The following is a 14,788-nucleotide window of genomic DNA, read 5'->3' as shown; positions in this document are numbered from 1 at the left end:
TAGCAATCTGATCCTACAGATAGAAATGGGAAATTGAACAGCAGACCCCAATCTTATCTAAAGGAATGTTGGCAACTGATTGCTAGTAGATGAGGAAGAGCTGATTTTCCTAAAACAAGGAACTCTAGATAGGCTGACTATCCTCAGTGTAAGGACTTGCCCTGGGTAATGAATGGCTGGGGGCACGGATAATACAGTGGACAGTAACAGGGATGACAGAGTATATGAGCTCCAGTGGGGGTGGGGAGCTATGGGAGGGTGCCATTTGGGAAGTGGGAATATGATGAATAAGATTGTTTGGTGAAAAACATTACCATTGAAATCTACCTGATGACTTTATATCCATGCTCAGGTGCCAAGGATCTCAGAAAACTGACTATGACTAGTAATAATCAGATACATAGGGATTAGAGATGCATGTGCAAACATCTAAGTGTTAGTTGCATTAAAAATTAGTTTTTCTGTATGAAACAGTATATTTTAAAACGAAATGGAGATCTTTAAGGGTTAAAACCTCATTCAATTTTATGTCTTATATAGGGTTTATACTGAGTGAAATATTGTATAACTGTATTAATTCAACTAAAATTTTACAGTCAATTTTGAAATAGATTCATCTTTGCTCTGGAAATCATTATTAAATATGTTAATGCTGTAATGAAATGCTTCTACTCATGTGGTTATTAAATTAATAATTTTTTAAAAATGTTTTTAAAAAGCAAGATCAGGCCAGGCGTGGTGGCACAGGCCTTAGTGCTAGCACTTGGGAGGTAGAGGCAGGTGAATCTCTGTGAGTTCAAGTCCAGCCTGGTCTACATAGCGGTTCCAGGCCAGCTGGGACTACAGGAAGACATGGTCTCAAAAAGATGCCCCTCCCCTCCCCCCAAAAAAGCAAGATCAGGGAAGGAAAGTGCTGGGTGGCTATCAGGAAGTGCCCTGTGGTCTTTGTGCAGGGAATCTAGTTGGGCTTTCTTGGCTCTCAACCCAGAAAAGTCAATCCACCCCAGACAAGCAAAGGAAATGAATCTCACTGACCCGGCCTCAGGACTCAAAACCATAACACCCCAGTAAGGAAAACAAGTGTCCACAATTCCGAAACTTGTGCAGAGCAATGATCTTCCTTGTAGGAAAATCTAATGAGTAATCAAATCACTGTATCAGCTTTGTGGGTCTGAAATTGGCAGAGTGATCTTAAAAGAGGATGTTATGAAATTTTGATAGCCCAGTTTACTCATCTCAAGGATAGTACTCCTGTCAAAAATGCCAACAATACGGGCTTGATGGCGCACGCCTTTAATCCCAGCACTCGGGAGGCAGAGGCAGAGGCAGGTGGATCTCTGTGAGTTCAAGGCCAAGCCTGGTCTACATAGTGAGTTCCAGGACAGCTGGGGCTACAGGAAGACCCTGTCTCAAAAAGACAAAAAAAAAAAAAAAAAAAAAAAAAAAAAAAAAAAAGTGCCAACGAGAAACACGGGTGCATTCTCCCCTCCTGTGGCTCTTCCTGTATCCGGGGTCATGATGAAACCTTCACTTAGCTTTCTCCAGCATTCCTGATCGAAGATGTGGGTGACCAGTGGGCTACCTCAGGTGTCAGATGTTTCTAAGTTGCTTTCTTGGTTGTTTTTACTTGTCAAACTCCTACAGAGTGACTGTCCCTTTCTCCTCTACCTCACTGCCCCCCCCAATTGTAGAACCCAAAACATCCACCATCTTTATCAAAAAGCCCACCTTACAACTGAGCCAGTGGACTATTTGTGATCTCTCAGCAGCGGGGAGTGGCGGGGGGTCATTGGACCTGCCCTGAAGCTCCAACCATTTGTACGGAATTCCGCCCTAAGTGCACATGGCCTGGGGTCTCCGGAGGTGCAAGAGTATATATGCTGGGGGAGGGTCACTGAGCAGGGCTCCATCTAAGTAGCTAAGAGAGGAAGTCATCAGCCAATGATGGTTGAAGTAGAGCTGCTCTGGGGTCACCCATCTCTTGCCAGTAAGCCCTCACCCATGCTCTGAAAGCCCAATAAATTAATTTGTTCCCGGGGGGTGGGGGGTATATCTTCCGTGGAATTCTACTTTTTTGTCGTTTTTTGCCGGGACCTTAGAAAGAGAGTAGATATGGTTTACATCTCCCCAAGGAAGGAATTCTTGAAACAACCCTGACCCTGATTCTACATGCAGCTCATAATAGAGCTAACAGTCCAAGGAACAGATGTCACATTCCTACGGACTGGTTCATTTTTTGTTGGTGATATTGGTTTTCTGGATATGTAATTTTAAAATCAGCCATACCAAAGCCTGGCAGGTTTTCAGGTTCACCTTTCCCTCCCTGCTCTACTCTATTCAGAGCACTCGGTCCAAGCTGTCCTGTTGTATGACTTGAAATTCAGCGAACTAGGAAGTTGCTGGGAGACCCCAGGGAAATCACAACCTGAAAGGGTGTCTTGATTTTATGCACTGTTCAATAAGTTAGTCCTGATGAACTGTGGGTAAAAGCATCACGAGCCCATTACAATGCCCATCGCCCTCGGAATGCTTTCTGACTTGCTTTGGCAGCCCCAGCCCCCCTGGGAGGAGCTAGAGGCTCATTCCTCACTCAGTCCTCTCTCATTCCTTTCTTGACAGTGACACAGCTTTCACCACCTGCCTGAGAGCCAACTCCAAACTCACTTCCATTTCACCTAATTAATGCCAGGCGACAACCTGAATTTGTGGAGCTTGGGGAAGGTAGATTGGGGCGAGGGGCCTCCAGGAAAAAACGCTGTGGCCTATAAAGTTACAGTTAACTCCACAGTCGTGACAAGCACTGACCTCCAGTGTGGTGCTATTTTTCATTTGTCACACGATCTGGGCCAAAAATGATCTCAGGTAGATTCCAGTCTGCAGTATTCTAACCCTTAATTCTTGCATTGTTTCTATAATGCCTCCTATTCAACCAAAGAGATGAAGTTTTAAGCCATGTGGGGTTTTTTAGAGGACTTAACCATTGACAGGGGCCAAATGAAGAAAGATGAGTACTTCACAGAAATATATCCAAAGCAGGACACACGGAAAGAGTTGGCTGGATCTTTCGAAGATGAAGTTATGATATAAAGCCCGAGGGCATCGATAGCACTGTGTTGCCCTTATATCTAATATCTGTCCTGAACTAACCAGGCAGAAGATTCACTTAAACACCGGAAGGATGCAAGCACACTACACCAAAAAGGCGCCCTTGCCGTGCCATTGTTCCACAATGCCGTGACTCGGATTCGAACCGAGGTTGCTGCGGCCACAACGCAGAGTACTAACCACTATACGATCACGGCGAGCTACCGGAACGCCACAACAAGAGGAGCACCGAGTACCTTCCCTGACTCAAAGACTGCACGTTCGACTTGCCCTAAGTCGCTACTGTGTAGTAGGAGCGCCTAGCCCTCCCGCCCACAGAGGAGTGTAAGAGCTCCGGATTTCCCACTTCAGATTAGCCACCGCCGGAAAGTGCCTTGCAAGCCAAGCGCGGTGGAGCATGCCTGAAAACCATGCACTCGGGCGGTGGTGACTAAGGATGGCGAATCGGAGACCGGCCACCTTGGACCCAATAAGACCCTGTCTTAAATAAAAGCTTTTACAAACTGAGAATGCTTTCTTCGCCAGGCCTGTACCAACGTGACACCCCGGGGGCGCAGAGCAGGGAAGCACAGACCTGTGCCGCGCACCCAGCCCTGGGTGACACGCTATCTCAATAAACTCATGGAAAACTACCATTGCATTTTAAAATCAAGCCCGGAGAAAGGCCGAACCACCCACAGAAAACTTTCTATGGGAATCGACAAGCCCCAACACGCAGCTCCCACCTCCTGGCACTTGAACAAGGGAGACCAGCACGCCTGCGCTCACCCGTGAGCCACGGGTTGAGATAGGCGGAAAAGCCCAACACGCTCGTGACGTCAAAGGGGGCGGAGCATCCAACAAAGAAGAGAACAAGTAGGGGTGCTCGGTTCTAGATTCCCGGTAGCTCGCCGTGATCGTATAGTGGTTAGTACTCTGCGTTGTGGCCGCAGCAACCTCGGTTCGAATCCGAGTCATGGCATTGTGGGACAATGGTACGGCAAGGGATCTGTGTTTTGTTGCTCTCCTCCATCTTTAGACTGACCTAACGTTCTAGAAAACTAAGCCGGTTCTCTAGTGACGGTTGAAAACGACGTTTGTTACCACCGCCCCTAGATTGCCCTGGCAGAGAATGTAGGTTTTTCGGTTAGTATCCCGGGGAGCACAGGGCCAGCCTACAAAGTGCAGTGTGCACATGGACACATTCTCATCAGAAACGCCCTGGTTTCTCCAGGTAGTAGGAATCTTTCGCCTTTTACAAGTTCCATGAAAATTTCCCTGGAGTAGACGCTGAAGTGCTGGAAAAGGCTTGGCAGGGGATGAGCTTGGAGATGGCGCTTTCAAGCAGGATGGAAATCTGTCAAGCAGCAGTTTAGTCAGCAAAGGCTTGAACCAAGCAAGTCTATAAATGGCACTGTCCTAATTCCTCTTCTTAAGCCTTCTCCCTACGTCTCCTTTATAGGGTGGACACCCTCACAACGTCCACAGGGCCTGGCCTGACTGACTTAGTAAGCGCTCCTCCAGCACCTGTTGAGTGCTAGAAGCGGGAACCGAAAAGCACACTGACAGCCGCACGACCTGGAAAAGCAGGCGTATTTTCTGCATCCTCGGAAGTGGAGTGGTAAAAGGATTCAGCGAGATCCCTGTGACGGCTCTGCGGAAGACGGTTCAAGTGGGCACTTGTCCGGCACCACTGGCACTTGTCCGGCACCACTGGTAAGCGACCCCATTCTAGGTGCCGGACGGAGCGGAAACGCTGATGGAGTAGAAGAAAAATCGGACTGAGTTCCTGCTGCCGCCCAGAGATGCCGGAGGTGGGCGCCTCGCGGGAGAGCATCGCGGGGGGAGGACTCTGAGAGGCCGCAGGAATGGGTACCCGGGAAGGACTAGGCATGCGCATTGACTGAATACCATCTATATAGCCAATTCAGTACTGGGGGTGCCCACAGCCTCCGAAAGGTCGTGTTGGGTGACTCCTAGGTGAGCAGCACCCTGGTGACACGAGAGGAATGCCCCCTGCAGGCCCGGGAACCCTGCAGAGCCCGCTAGAGTGTCTCCAAGGTAACGGACAAGGACTTCCCCAAGACTGCAGCGATCCCTGGACGCCCCAAGTCTTTGGGCGAGAGCTCAATGCGCGTGCGTAGTTTCAGGCCCTGCCAGGCTGAAGTCCCGCCCCACAGATAGGTCATCTAGTGACGCAGGGAGTGGGATGGCCTATGAGTGTTGAAGAGACTATTCTGAAAGGGCATCTGACAGGTCCCCGGTAGCTCGCCGTGATCGTATAGTGGTTAGTACTCTGCGTTGTGGCCGCAGCAACCTCGGTTCGAATCCGAGTCACGGCATTGTGGAACAATGGCACGGCAAGGGGCCCGCATTATTTTCCGGGCCGTACAAACCAAAACTCATTTTCCTGGGAAAGGCTGCTTTTCTCTCCCTTGAAAATCAAGCCACTCCAAAGATTGCCACCTCCAGTAATACTTTAAAGCTTCAGATCAAAGAGTTTCCAATCCCTTCCTTTTGGAAAACCTGTATATTAAGTCGTTCAACACCAGCAAAACAGCGCCCTTGTGATTTTTTTTTTTCCCGTTTTCACTTTTAAAAAGTGAGGTCTTTACAATTGCAACTACATCTGCACAAGTGGAATGAAAGATTCCTTCTCATTCTTCAGTCATTCACCAGTTACTGCCGGTTTCCAGCCTCTCTGGTCTTGTCGGTCCTGGTGTAAGCAATTGTTTGTGTCTGTATTCGTGTATGTAAGATATTCCTCTTTGCTTCTTGCATAAAACACACCTCACCCCCAAAAAATGATGTGATGAGAACAGAACTTGAGTTAATAGAGGTGATAGACTTGCCGGGGTGGGGAGGACACACAGAGAGGAATCTTCACCCATATGGGGCAGTCTCCCCTGTCCCCAACCCCCATTCCTAACTGGTGGGGGTGGTGTTTGGGGCTGTAAAATAGAAAAGATCTTTTATCCACCAAGTACAGACCTTTGGACTAAAACCTGGGATCAGTGGAGTTACAGCACTGTTGTGACTTCGGGTAGGAAAAGCTGGGTAGGAAGCAACCTGAATTTGGAGAAAAGGGAATTGTCTTAGTGCTCCACCTGGAAACCTTCCACACTCATCTCTCCCCTCTTATTGTCAAGGTACAGTCTACATCAAACCACTGTTGACTCAAAAAAACACTACAACTCTCACCTCAAAGGGGATAAGAGATAGTTTATTCTGGAGCTAAATATGAGTGACTATGGCCTGGAAACACAGATTTATAGTACCCAAAATTCCATGTTCCAACATGGAAGCAGTTTCATGAAGTTTTCCTGAATACACCAGTGGGAACATCAGAGAGGCAGATTTCAGCAAAGCAGGGAAACCTCCATTACAGGCCTCAGATGCTGTCTGATAAGCTTTAGGGTTGGTAGAAGCCTGTGGTCTGCAGTTAATACATCCCAAAGGAGAACTAGTGCTTTGTTGGTACATTCCAGATGATTTATCTAATGTTCACAAAAGTTGTTAGGTCAGGTACAAGAGAGGGCAATAAATGGCTGTCAAGGGGGCTTTGGGCTCTGAATTAACAACATTCCAAACTCTACAGGTAATCATTGAAGTTCTAATCAGTTACTCAACCTTTCTGGGAACTTCTGTTTACATCAGTAAATCAGAAAGTTCAAGTGTGTTGTAGGCAGGATTCTTTGCTGCTTGCTTAGTTTTTCTGGGGGCTTTGGGGGGGTGTTGCTTGTTTGGGGGTTTTGCTTGTTTGTTGAAACTTGAGATGTGGTCTCCCTTTGTGTAATCCGAGCTGGCCTTGAACTCACAGTGTAGCCCATGCTGGCCTGGAACTCATGGTGATCTTCCTGCTTCCCGCCTTTCTGCCTTTCCAGTGCTGGGATTACAGACATGCACCACCATGCTGGTACTCTTGACTGGATTTTGACTATGATTGTGTTCTAACACATTGCTCTCCATAGTTTTTTCAGACAGAGAATCATATAGCTCAGGCTAGCGTTGAGTTCACTATGTAGCCACTATGTGGCTTTGAACTACACATCTTCCTGCCTCAACTTCCCAAGTACTGGGATTACAGGAGTACACTACCATACCTGGCTCCACAAATATTTTAACAGAGGTTTTTGTCGGGTTTGTCATTGGTGGTAGTTGTTTATTTGTTTCCTTTCTGAGACAGGATCTTGCTATGTTACCTAGGCTAGCCTCAAACTCACAGTCTTCTGGCCTCCAGAGTAGTTGAGATTACAGGCAAGAGGGCCTCAGACTGGAAGGGGGGGGGGGGAATGGTATGGAGTCTATAAATAAATTGCCAGGTTTGTATTATGACTGCATATTATATTGTGCTCTTTCAATATAGAACTATATTATTTTCATAAATAAAGAATCTGTGATTCTAAAAAAAACCAAAATGGTTTTTTCCAGCAACATGCAGCCCTCTACTTCCTCCTGCCTTCCTTCCCTCCCTCCCTCCCTTTCATTTTCCCTATCCATCACAAAGTCATGACAGTAAGAAAAAAAAAGTGAAAGTTGGTGGTAAAAGCAACTGACTTGAAGCTTGAATGAAACCCTGGGATGCTCTTTGGAGGTGTGAATTCATTTGAAGGGACCCAGGTTATTCTGTCACTTGTCACTGATGGAAACAAAAACCCAGTGTACCAGACCATCTGATGTTTCAGGAGAGCCCAGGAACCTGGAGTTTTGGATAAAAGAACCCAATTTTTTAAACATTGGCAACTAATTCAATTTTTTTTCAAGTGGCTTGTTCAGAGCTAGAAAGATGACTCAGCAGTTAAGAACATTGGCTGCTCTTCTAGAGGACCTAGGTTCAGTTCCCAGCACCCACATGGCAGCTAACAACTGTCCTTAACTCTAGCTCCAAGGGATCTGACTCCCTCCCTGGCCTCCGTGGGCATTGCACATCATAGGTGCACTTACATACATAGAGGCAAAACATTCATACACATAAAATAAAAATAAAATATTAACTGTATAGCTGAAACAAAAGTTGGCACAAATGAAACTCAGTCTCAATGTCCAGAATCTCAATGAAGAACAATACAGACTTGAGAAAGAAAAAAAGAGAAAAAATTAATGAGACCAAGTTCAAAGGACACAGGGGCCTCTTGAGAAGGCTCTCTGGTTAAACTGGGATAATTTGAGTACCAAAAGGGATTATGATTTAATGATGACAATGGATCAACTCATGTTGAATGGAAAATGATTTTGTCCTTTTTTAGATTTGTTTTTATTTATGTATATGTATGTGTCTATAGGGGGACATGCACATGTGTGTAGGGTTGCATATAGAGGAAAAAAGAAGGTGTCAGATCACTTGGGCCAGAGTTACAGGGTCGTGAGCCACCTGGTGTGGGTGCTAGGAACCCAACTCTACAAGACCAGTGATCACTCTTACCATTAAGCCGTCTCTGTAGACCCCCCCAAAAATTTTTTTTATTCATTTTTCAGCCTGTGGCTATGAAAGTTCTTATTTACAGAAGAATGCCAGTAATAAGTGCATAAGGAATCATAGAATTAGAGTTGCCATTTTGCAATCCCCAGTGTTAATAACAAATGTAAACAGAGGTCATCATTGAAGACTTGAGCCATTGGGCAACCATTTGGTCAAGCCCAGCATCTCCAGTAAAAAGACGGATAGGCCAAAGTGACACACTGGGCAATCCCCAGTGATGAATCTGTTGCAGGGTAATTACCTGTTACCAGCACAGGTTTGAGGATGGTCATCAACTAGGGGTTGGGTTCTTTTTCTCAGCCAATTAAAGAATTAAAAGGCAGGAAAAAACCTCAAACCAGTAGAGAGCAACAGGCAAACAAACTTTTATTGAAAGATAATGAATCACATCCATACACATAAAGAATCACACAAACATACACTCATACAGAAAAACAAAGCTCTCCATGAGGGGAATTCAGCAACTGAAAATCCAACATCCTTTGGGAAGGGCCCAGGTTTTAAAGGTTTTAGTGGTATCCCCTCCCCTAATTTTGGATTGGTTAACTTAAAGAAGAGAAAGCTGATAGGCTTATGACTTCAAAGGATGAGGAGTTCAGGTCTGGCCTGTCTTATCTGAACTAGTTTGGCTAGAGGCTGGCTAGAAGGGGAGCTGCCAGACCTTCGGCAATATGCCATCATTATTAGTGGCCCAGGTTTGCTTATCAAGGATTTCATCCCTTACGTACCTAGGTACTGATCTTTCCAGAAATGCTTTACCTGAATCTAAATGTGAAGAACCTATGTGAAAATCCAAAATGTGCAACATTCTACATGACAATTGGCCTGGACACTTCAAAATGATGCATTGTCATGAAAAACAAACCAGCAATAAAAGAAAAGGGAACTCCTTAAAATAGACTAAAGAAACAATAAACAAATGTAGTGGGAAACCTTGATTGAACGTGGAATCAGAAATAAAAGGCTATGAAAGGTATTTGGGGGGGAATGGGAAATTTTACTGTGGACTATTTAATGGACAAAGTTATTAAATGTCAAATTTCTAAGTGTGATAATTGCATTGAGGTCCTATAGAATGCTTTATTCTTAGGAAGTACATCTACTCCCTACCCACCCCCAAAAAGTAAAAAAGACAGAAGGAAATAAAAACATAGAGTAAATAAAGCAAAATGCTTAAAAGTGGTGAATCTGCCAGGTGTGGTGGCTCACATCAACCCAGCACTCAAGTGGCTGAAGCAGGAAGATTTCTCAGAGCTTGTGGCCAGCCTGAGCTATATAAGTTCTAGGCTAGCCTGAGGCTATAGAGTGCAACCCTGTCTCAAAATAAGGAGGAATGTGGCCGGGCGTGGTGGCTCATGCCTTTAATCCTAGCACTCAGGAGGCAGAGACAGGAGGATCTCTGTGAGTTTGAGGCGAGCCTGGTCTATATAGTGAGTTCCAGGTCAGCTGGAGCTACAGCTGTCTCAAATAAATAAATAAATAAGGCCAGCTGGGCTTACAATAAATAAATAAATAAATAAATAAATAAATAAATGAATAAACAAACAAACAAACAGAGATGAGAGGTACATAGGTTTCTATTGCATTTTCTTTTAATTTTTCTGTAGATTTGAATTTCAAGTTGGAAGAAAATAAAAGCAAAATGACAAAAATGGTGAAATTATTCAATGTTAAGAAAAATATGGACATAAAATTGTGTATAGACCACAATTATAACTATGAAACTAAAAACAAGGGAACTTCTCTTTATTTTAAGCATTGCTAATCTGATGCTATGACAGGCTCTGTACTCAATAAGAACAGCCCTGCTTAGCCAGGTTTGCTGGCTTATGCCTGTAATCTTAGTACTTGGGAACCTGAGCTAGGTAGATTGCATCAAATTCAAAGCCGGCCTGTGCTACACTGTGAGACCCTGTCTCAAAAATGAAAGAGATGAGAGGGCAAAAGAGGGAGTGGGGAAGGAAGTAGGGTCAGATCCCAACCTAATTCTATGGTGAAATGCTAAACTGACAAGAATTTGGAACCCAGAGGAGACTTGCTGTGGTAGACTTATCCCTGGATCACTGGCTCCCTTCCCTGACCCCCATGAGGTAGTCAACACTCCCTGCTTCCAGGAACTCACACTCTTGAGGGCAGAGAGTAACATTAAGAGATAAAAGTAAATACACGGTGCACACATATTTGCTATGTATTCCAGGCTGGCCTGGATCAAGATCCACCTGCCTCTGCCTCCGGAGTAAGCTACCATGTGTGCCTATGGGTATGATAATTTTAAACCATCATCTATCTCCTACTTCTATGACATCTTCTCTCCTTTCTAAATAATATAACTTTATTACTACTTTCCCTCCCCCACCCCATGAATACTTTTTCTATGGCATGTTGGTTTCCACCCCCATACCCTGACCTCCTGACTTAGAATAATGCTTCACTGTTTGTTTCATTTGTCCGAATCTTGTGGCAAGGTGGGAAGACAGGAAATGATGGAAACATGGGGAAGGAGAAGAGCCCCTCACACCAGAGTCTGACTGAAGCCTCTAAACAACTGAGAATTCCAATACAGGGCCAATAAGATGGCTCAGCAGGTAAAGGTGCCTACAACCAAGCCTGATGACCTGAGTTCAATCCCTGGGACCTACATGGCGGAAGGAGAGAATCAATATAAGTTTTCTTCTGACCTCTACAAGCATGTACACCCCCTACCCCCACCCCCCACATAAAAATGTTTATAAAAAAGAATTCTAACAACATTTTCTGTAAAGGCCGCCACCATAGTTAATATCACTTTCATATATAGATATTTTATGGTAAAGTGACAATGAACCAGGATTAAGTACTGAATATATAGGACCTTGGATAGGGCCTCATTCCTTTGTGCAAACATCACCTAAGAATCTCAAGACTGCGAACTTTATGGTAAAGATACCCTACCTTCCTGTGTCTTTGTGGGCTAGACTTTTACCTTATCAATTTTAATCCTATCAGGTACCCATGAAGAATCCCATTGTAATCTCATTTAGGGTTTTAGCAACTCTTGAAAGACCAAGTTCTAAGCCCTCCTCTAAAATCCTGCACGTGACTATTGTTAAAGAGTGAGGCTCTCACTTGAGGAGCTTGTGCTCCACTTGGCTTTGTCTTGCTTGGTCAACTTTCTGAGACGCCCACAGCTGTGCTCTTGGGTGTGTCTTTTCTTTCTACTGAGGGCTTCTCTTAACCTTTGCACTTAAGCCTATATTAAAGTATCTTCATTAAACCCCAACTCTACTTTATAAACTGGTACATCCTAAAATTCTTTTCTGCACTGAAGTCACCAATCCTGGTTTGGCCCAAGTCAAGGTCCCTAAAAGTCTAGGGGAAATCCTCAGGCTGCTGAAAGTGACAGGGAGCTGCCCTCCCCCCGCCCCCAAAGGCTAGCATTCCTACCCAGCTCAGGTCTAACTTCAGAATGAAGCCTGAAGAAATGATTGATCCCATTCCTTGGAGCTGTTCACAACTTGTCTCCATTCCTCCTCTCCTCCCTCCTTTCTCCTTCTTCTCCTTCTTCCCACCTCCCTTCTCTCCCTTGCTTCTTTGCTTCTTGCTTCTTTCTCCTCCTCCTCCTCTTCCTCCTCCTCCTCCCCTCCTTCCTCCTCCTTCTCATCCTCCTCCTCTTCTTCTTCCTCCAAAGAGGGTGTCTCTATTTGGCCCTGGCTCCTTTGAAACTTGCTATGTGTATCAGCCTGGTTTGAACTTTCTGGGCATTATTTTTTCTCTACCTCCCCTACCTGCTGGAATTACAAGTGCACATCACCACACCCCATCTGGTTTCCATACTTCTTAATTAAATGCGTGACACTGTCCATTGTAAATATGCTTTTTGCTTTGCTTTTGGGTTTTTTTTCTTAGGCTTATTTTCATCATTTATGTATATGTGTGCACACACAGTTGTTAACAGAGGCCAGAAGAGGGTGTCCAATCCCCCTACTGTAGCTGGAGCTACAGGTGGTTGTGAGCTGCTCAACCTGGGTGCTGGGAAATGAACTCACGTTCTCTGGAGGAGCAGCAAAAGGTCTTAACCAGTGAGCCATCTCTCTGCAGTCCTTACTTTCTGGTTTTTGAGACAGTCTCCTTATGTATCCCAGACTGGATTTGAATTCCTGGGAATCCTTCTGCTACAACCTGAGCATAGAATTAAGGCATACTCATCTCATTTTACCGGTTTGTTTATTTGACTGGGTTTTTGGTAGCTCAGGCTGTCCTCAAACTCTGTATGTGACAGATGTCCTTGAACTCCTGATCCTGCTGCCTCAATCTCTCAAGGATGGGATTACAGGTCCACATCACATGCCCAGTTCATTTTACATTTTAAAAAGCTAATACAGGGCCAAGTATGGTGGCACATATCTTTAATCTCAGTACTTTCGAAGTAGAGGCAGGCCATTCAGGATAGCCTGATCTACAGGCCAGCTAGGGCTACAAGGAGACCCTGTCTCAAACAAAAACTGAGAAAACAAACAAAAAAGCTAGTGCAGCCTGGTGTGGTGGCTTGCACCTGTAATTCCAGCACTTGGGAAGCTGGGATAGCAGGACTACCATGAGTTTGAGGCCAGCCTGGGCTACAAAGTGAGTACCAAGTAAAACCTTGTCACAACCAGCTATCTTTTCTTTTGTTTTTTTGAGACAGGGTCTCCCTGTAGCCCGAGCTGTCCTGGAACTCACTATGTAGACCAGGCTGGCCTTGAACTCACAGAGATGTGCCTGCCTCTGCCTCCAGAGTGCTGGGATTAAAGGCATGTGCCACCACACCTGGCTTGTACCCTCTTTTTTGTCCCCCTTTGCATCATTAGTTTTAAAGTGTACATTCTTGAGTGTACACCTGTTTTTTTCTGTATTATACCTCACAAACTCAGAGTTTTCAGAGACTTCTATGGTCCTGCTATTCAATGTGTAGTTTGGGGCCAGCAGCACTTATATCACCCGGGAGCCTGTCAGAACTATGCTTTCTGGAATTGCACCCCAGCTGGACCTGCACAAATTATAACCTGCAATTTAACAAGATCCCCAGGGGACTTGGGGGGGGGTGTCACATTACAGTTTAAGACTACATATACATTGGAATTTGTATGCCTAGGAAAAAACATATTTTGAAACCTGGAGTCCTGGGAATTGACTCATTCTTCCTCAGCTTTGAACTCACTCCTCTTTGGGGCCTAACCTGACTCTCCGCTTCTGTGACAAGCCAGGGGAGATGGTGTATGCATGTCATGCATGTATGCATGCACTCTATGGAGACTGGGGCAGAGGATCACTAACTTAGGTCATTCTGAGTTTGGTAGGGAGTTCCTGGTCAGCCAGTGCTACAAGGTGAGTCCCTGTCTCAAAAAACAAAAAGCAGGTATGAGCTGGAGTGAGGCACTGAGGCAGTGAGCAAGGCGAGTACCACAGTACCACGGTGAGGTGAAAGCAGATAGTTTCCCAGCAGAGTTTAAGCAAACGTTGGCATTAGCTTCAGGGCAACAATACTTCTGGTGGACAATTGGCTTCCTTTCAAGGACAAAAGTGCCTAGCACTTAAGCAGCAGTGACAGACATCATGGGAACTGTTTCTAGACTTGATTTATTGACTTGTCTGTTTCCATTCTGTCAATAACCTGATTGACAAGCCCAAGGTGTAGCTTGAGGGATTTCTGCAACAGTGCCCGGTGCCACCTTCAGAGGTCAGGGAGGGGTGGGAGGGCTAGAAGCAGGTGCGACGGTGGGTGGGGAATGTTTGTGGGAGAGCTGGTAGCCCTTGAAGAGGATGTTTTGGAAACGACAGTACGGCCGTGGGTGTCTCTAGAGAGTTGATTATATGTGACGTGAGAAGTGTTTGCCTGGGTTGAAGCAACCTAGGTTTGGGTATGAGCAGTGTGAAGGAAGGTGGGGCTCCCAAGGTGGAGGGCAATGATACACAGGAACAGCCTCTTCGCTCTCCCTCCCTAGACTCTTCTAGAATGCTGTTTCCGGGTCTCCAGGATTCGAGGGAAGGAAGAAGATGGGCGGAATGCGCCTGGGGATCGCCTTTCCACGTCTGGCACAAACTGGGAGCTGGGGAAGGAGAGCAGATGGGGACCACTGTGCGTCCCACTGGAGCACGCCCAGGGACACGTGAAGGGTGCATCCTGGCCCCCGGTCTTCCACTTCACTTCCCAGCGTCCGCTCCGGGACCTGGCGGAGGCAGGGAGGTCGACCCCGTTAGCCGGCCCCG

At 45.7% G+C, this 14,788-nt stretch overlaps 3 non-coding genes across 3 annotated transcripts; 2 read left to right on the top strand and 1 right to left on the bottom strand.

Annotated features, from left to right (window-relative positions):
• Positions 1-3,230: 3,230 nt before the first annotated feature.
• Trnah-gug lies at positions 3,231-3,302 on the bottom strand. The gene has a single exon. It is a non-coding gene; the product is annotated as a tRNA-His (tRNA).
• Positions 3,303-3,994: 692 nt separating this feature from the next.
• Positions 3,995-4,066, top strand: Trnah-gug. Its single transcript has one exon. It is a non-coding gene; the product is annotated as a tRNA-His (tRNA).
• Positions 4,067-5,354: 1,288 nt separating this feature from the next.
• Positions 5,355-5,426, top strand: Trnah-gug. The gene has a single exon. It is a non-coding gene; the product is annotated as a tRNA-His (tRNA).
• Positions 5,427-14,788: the final 9,362 nt, after the last annotated feature.

This window comes from Nannospalax galili, unplaced genomic scaffold, assembly GCF_000622305.1.
Source record: "Nannospalax galili isolate Female #2095 unplaced genomic scaffold, S.galili_v1.0 scaffold891, whole genome shotgun sequence".
In the NCBI taxonomy this organism is placed as follows: Eukaryota; Metazoa; Chordata; class Mammalia; order Rodentia; family Spalacidae; genus Nannospalax; species Nannospalax galili.
The sequence above is the reverse complement of the archived record's forward strand: the minus strand, read 5'-3'. Positions and strand labels throughout refer to the sequence as shown.